Below are 6,268 nucleotides of genomic sequence, written 5' to 3' on the forward strand. Positions count from 1 at the left end.
ACAGCGGCAGGACCGCAGCGCTTCCGAGCGGGCGCTCCCCGCCTCAGGCGGCGGCGTTACGGGGGGCGACCGCCGGGCCGCGTTTGGCCCCAGCCCGCTCCTGCTCCCAGCCGGGGCTCAGCCCCCCGGGGGGTCCCCGGCAGGGGGCGAGGGGTGCCCGGAGCTGCCGGCGAGGAGAAGCCGCTCCGTGGCCCTTGGGAACTCCCCCTCCGGGGAGCATCCCCCCCCAGGAGCATCTCCCCCAGCTCCCCCCCAAGCATCCCCCCTGTTCCCCCCACCCCGAGCATCCCCCCTTATTCCCTCCCAAGCATCCCCCCTTATTCCCCCCAAAGCATCCCCCCTTGTTCCCCCACCCCAGAGCATTCCCCCCCCCACTCCCCGAGCATCCCCCCCCCCAAAAAAAAGCACGAAAAGCCCGGTGACGGCCGGCAGCCCTGCGGGGCGGTTTTCTCCCCTCTCCGCTTTTCCTTTCCTCCCCCAGCAAAGGGGGCGAGGGTGTCCCCCCGCTGCTCCTTGGGGGGGGCCATGCCGGCAGCACCCCCCCGCCGCAGGGTGGGCGCCGCGCACCAGCATCTCACGGCCGCAGCATCGCTGCCAAGGATGCGAGCGCTCGCTGCCGGTGGGGTTTTTCTTCCCTGGCTTGTTTCCCCCCCCCAGCACCAACCCTCACGTCCTTTACCCTTTCAAATAACACATCTCAAGCCTCTGGTGCAACTTGTTGTCTCCTGGAGCCGCCCGCTGGTAGGGGCAGCTGTAGGTGCGGTGCAACCCGCGGCCGGGATTTGTCACTGGGGTGCTGGGGTTGGCGAGGCCGGGGCCGCCTGGGTGCACCTCGGGCTTGGTCTCGCCGAAGCCGTGGAAGCAGGAGAAATGCAACGTTGGCTTGCTACAAGAGGTCATTGAAACAGTCCTCCCCTGGAGCGATCCCTTCGCTGGGAAAAATAGCTCAAATTGTAAAATAATGTTTATATAACTCAGGGGGTGTTGAACTTGCGAGGCTTAGCTAAAGAGTAAAGTCCCGCGATTCTCCAGGAAAAAAAAAAATCTAAATAATAAGGGCAAAGGTATTTTTCTGTTGAGCAGACCGGTGCGTTACAACTCTGTCTTCTCCTGGAGAACTGCGAATTTCTGTTGTCATTTCCAATACCATTCAGGATGCAGTCGCTGCTACCAGCAGTGCAGTACTGGGTTAGATTTCAGAAGACTTCAGGGATACTTTAAAGGACTGGTATTAATTACAGTTATTGTTTGTTGTTTTCTGTGAGCCAATATTTTGCAAGGAATTTTGAATATGCCACTCAGTTTTATGGTCCTTTTCTACCGTCCTCAGCAAGATGGTAACGGCAATGCTGTTTATCGTGTTAAGTCGTATTAGGGAAGCTAACGCTCCAATCCAAATGGCAGAGCTTTATCAGGGCTTACTCCAAACTATTCTCCAACACTTCTTTTAACTCTGCATGAAATTCCAACAATGACTGAGGCCTGGTGCTTATTTATATATAAAGCTTTTATTTATTTTTTTATTTTATTTTTCTGGGGGGGGAGCTGAATTTTTCTGAAATGAAGAATGGATGAACCATTGTGTACCTGACATCACAAAGCCACAGTTGTTATCCCTGTTTCCAGATTTTTAGTTATCATTGCATGCAAGCTGCTGCGAGTAAAGTGTTTTTAAAATTTGCAGGGAATAATGTCAGTGGATGTCCTTACAGATGGAGAAGATGGACAGCGTGTTGAAGACCAAGAGTAAAGCCAAATTAGTAGATTGGGGATTATGGTACCTAAGAATATGCTTGTTCCAGGTCCTGCAGGCTCCGTAGATAGATTTAGCTAGGTGAACACGTAGCCGCAGCCAAGCACATGAATGTGTGTTTGCACTTGTGAAGTCAAAAGTAGAAGCTACGTTAGCTCAGTTAGGTGGTTGTTGGTGCCTGCGATGTGGTATTTGATGTTGGAGGTAGCGAAATAATGGGATCCATTCTGCAGCCATTAGTAAAAGCAGAAGTCTTACCACAATTGCAAAGGGGAGCACAAAGCCAGTACCAGCATCAAAAAAAAATATATAAATTTCAGATTAGTTTCAGAGCACAGTTTAGGAAGATCTGCAATGTTAATTTCAGCAGTAAGGACTTTTGTAAGGGCCTCAGGAGTAGGGCTGAGTGACCATCACAAACATTTTCTAGCAAATATTGGTTTAAATTTTGCAACTCGTTTGCTTTGGCCCTGCAAGCGGCTTCTCTGGGGTCCCTTGTTTAAATTCCTTTGTGACCAAATTTTATTACAGCAACCACTGATGCAAAGTGGATTTCTTTGCTGAAATACTGGGAAGAAAGTTTTATAACTTCATACAAATACTCGTACCAGAATCCTGATGATTACAATGAGAAGCACACCCAGAATTAACTGATGCCTTGTGATACATGAGTAATCTTATTAGAGCAACAAAAAAAGTAAATGCAATTCACATACAAAAATGTATTTCGCTGAATAATTTCAAGCAGAGAATGAATTTCAGGAAATCATCATCTGCTTGCAGAATATAAAGTTTGAGATAAAATCACATGAGTTATTTGTACTCAGAGGTCTACCAGGCTGAGCATAGAAAAAAATGGAGTTTTATTGCATTTCAAAGTTCATTTATAATTTATTAGGAATGAATTTATGTTGTTTCCTCAATGATCATTTCTTTCTTCTTGTATGCAAAATCCTGTTGCACAAATGGCCAGTCCCTTTTCGGACTGAATAGAAAATACATCTGGTTTAATTATAGGAACCAAATAGGTATTTGGGACCATCTCTTATTGCCTGGGGAAAAGAGTAAGCAGAGAAGAAAAGACAAGAAAGATGAGAATCATAAAAAGAACAGCAGAATAATAACAATCGCAGTCATTTCAGGTTGAGTAAGAACCCCACATTATGAAGTGGTGAAACATTTATCTGGATCTTTTCATTAGTCCTCTTGTTTCTGAGCCTCAGCGATCACGTCTGAACCACAGAATCACCTAGCCATTAGGAACTGGAAAACACCAAGCTGCTGAAAGGGAATCCAGGTCCATGAATGAGTCCCGATTCATCTTCCCAACTTCAGGCTGTTTAACAGAGGACCTCATCAGAACCAAGGAGAAGGGTCATGGAGGGACCGAGGACCAACTCTTCCCAAATTTCAGAGGAACTTTAACAGTCTTAACACAGAGAAGATTTAAAACAGACCCCTACACTCCTGACTCTACCCCTGCCTGTCAAAAGCAGTAAGCTGATAAAAGTCTTTCAAGTAGGCTGATGATTACACCAGAATGTTTGTATGGAAAACAAGCAATATGGTCAGATAAGCGTGGCCAAGGCATGGTGATTTCCCAGATACTCTTTGTCATGAGCCATTATTTCCGAGCTATAAGATCAGTCTTCCCTCATATAATCTGCTGCTGCTCCACACGTGAATTTTCTTGGACAACCTGAAACACATTTCAAAACCGAGATACAACTTGAAATAGCAAGATCCTTTACAATCTTGTAAAAACCAAACAAGTGACCAGTTTTCACCACTTTAAAGTTTTAGCGATAACGGCATTAGTCATCATGGGTTATTAGTCTTAAGGCAGCCGGTTTGGAAGATAAACTATTATTTTCCTCAGACCTTAAATTTCTAAAGCACAAACTTTACTGTGTAAACCCGATAAAAGGAAAAAATGTTGCAACTACTAAAACACAATAAAAATACATTTTTTTCCTTTCTGAGAAGACTGGGATTCTAAAATAAACTTATTTATGGCACCCAAGCAGAACCTTTGATCAGCCTAGCCAAAAGGGTCAACCTTCTTTTATATATATCTCAAAAATTTTTGATGACTGCACACTGATGCCATTTAACATGCAAAATGTGCCTGTTTTTATATTGCTGTATTTTTAGCTTGCTTTTGCAGGATGATCACAGGAGAGATTTGTGCGTGTCCTTATTGGCAAAAGACTAGCAATAAATCCTAAACAAGAAGCGTGATTGCTTTCCAAGAACTTGGCTGCAGAGCAATTGGAAAAAGGGCAGTAGAACAATGAAAAGCATATTTTGAAGGAAAGAAGGTGACTATAGCGACAGCCAAAACCCCATGGAGAATATGATTATTGCAACTTAACTTTAGCAAGTTCATTAGCCGATGCTTGGAATGCTGAATCTAAGGTCCTGTCCTGTATCCCTTGATTTAAAAACAACGTATTTTGTAAGGAAAACGTTGTTTCTATAAGCCGAGGATGCTTGTATGCAGTGACTCAGTCTAGTTTTCTTTTTGGAATTCAAGAAAAGCTCTCGTCACTGCAGTAGCTTACAAGAAAAAATGAATAAATCCAAAAATGGAATCAACCATTACTTCAGATGTAAGATAGAGTGCTTTTAAGCATTAGGCTTAAAAATTAGATTCCTTTTCAAGCTGTAACCATTTCTTTTGGGGTAGAAAAAAAATAATATCCAAAAGAGCTCAGAATATTTTGGTACTTTCTGATCGAGAAAATTGAGAAAACAAGAGGCTTCATACCTTTGTGAAAAGAATGTGCAAATCTGAATGACACAAAGATTCCTCACCATACCCGATTTAGAGCAAGCGTGTGTGTGTATGAATTCCCTTTTCATGTTTTTATAGTAGAGCTGATGTAAGGCAGGTTAGAGCTGCAGTAACTGTGCTCTCTGTGGGCACTCTGCTCCTTGTCTGGGGTTGTCCCTGGGGTTCTCCAGCTCACCGTTGTGGGCAGCAGGTCTTGAGATGTGGCGATGCTGGAGAAACCAAGAGCTCTTCCACCCAAGCTTCCTGGCTGCAGAGAGAGGACTATGCCCCTTCATGTTTGTTGTTGCTGTGGTACGGCAGTGTTTTGGTTTAATTGCTATTGATTTTAATGGGTTTGTAGGCATTTAAAAAAATATTTAGTACTGAGCTGTGATGGTCTCTTAGGTTATTAACACACAGAAGCCATCAGCTAGTTAGTCTTCTCGAACATATGTTAACTATGGAGGTTTGGATAGAGCTATATATATCTGCCCCATTAACCTCATATGATTGATTTCGTCAAGTGAAAAATAATGAATCTGGGAAGAGACTACCTGTATTCGTTATCAATATGTTCCTTTTCTGAGGTCTTAGTATTGCTCAAGTCATCCATACAACAAAGAATTTTCAGTATTTACCCAAGACACAAGCATAAGTTTGCGACTGTATTTAGCTTTTTGTGCTGTGACTATTCTCATGGGTAAAATGACAAAAATCACTTCAGAATCCGTATCACTGTGTTGAAAAAGTTTATAAACAAAAGATTTTATCAAAGCAGTTCCAGTCTTTACAAAATAGTACTCAAAACCAAACAATCGAACAAGGGTTCCTCTTCCTTTACAGCTGGATAGGAAATACTACCCTTCCGTTTGATTTTTACCTATGAAAATGGGAGCTAAGAATCTATCTTGTGCTCATTTGTGAGATTTATCCCCGAGTCTTTACTCCAAAAAATATTCTATCTGGTATATGAGTTTTCTGCGTGGCAGTGAGTAAGAAGAGAACCAATTATTCCTCATTTTTACAGGCACATAACCTAAACAATAACAAGATGATATCCCAATATTTCTTTAAGACCACAGGATGTGAAATTAAATTAAGAGGCCAGGAAAATAAAGAACCCTGCAGTTTGATTACACTTGGCTGGATTATTTTTGTAATTATTTTGCCTGGATGATTTAAGAATGCATACTGCCTTGTGATTAGGTAGGGAACAAAAATCAAATATTCTAAAGAAAATATTGCAAAGATGATGGATATTCTGTTTTATTTAAAAAAAAAATAGAGTTGCTAATTAAAGTGAAAAGATGGAACTAAACATGGGTGAGAGGGAAGATGGATGGGGCTGAGAAGTCTGTGGAGCTGTCTCAGCTGCCTCTAGTTCATACAATGTCTCTTCAGATATAGCTGAAGACACTGTCATAAGTGTTTGGTTTTTTTTTTTCAAGGAAGATGGGCAGGATAATAGGAGTAGAAATATACCCAAGTACTCAAGACTCAATTCTGACCTGGTAATGCAAATAATACTAATGAAGGAAGGGTGGCTGGCTGTGCTCTTGGATGGAGATAGTTATTCACAGCTAACTTCTCAGTGCCACAGCAAAGACTGAAAATGTTGTGTACCCATCATTTCCAACTGGAAGTCTTTAGTATGTATGAATAGTCCCACGGACCTCGTGGGGAACTACTTGGTGGCTGGAAACGCAGCTTGTTTGTGAGTGCTCTGCGAGGCTGAGACC

The 6,268-nt window shown here is 42.9% G+C and overlaps 1 protein-coding gene across 5 annotated transcripts in view; it reads left to right on the top strand.

The window, feature by feature from the left end:
• GRK5 (G protein-coupled receptor kinase 5) overlaps positions 1-6,268 on the top strand; it is a 175,432-nt gene that overhangs the window by 7,817 nt on the left and 161,347 nt on the right. The gene's annotated exons all lie outside the window — the stretch shown is intronic.

The sequence above is a fragment of the Anser brachyrhynchus genome, assembly GCF_964034855.1.
Source record: "Anser brachyrhynchus genome assembly, chromosome: 6".
NCBI lineage: Eukaryota > Metazoa > Chordata > Aves > Anseriformes > Anatidae > Anser > Anser brachyrhynchus.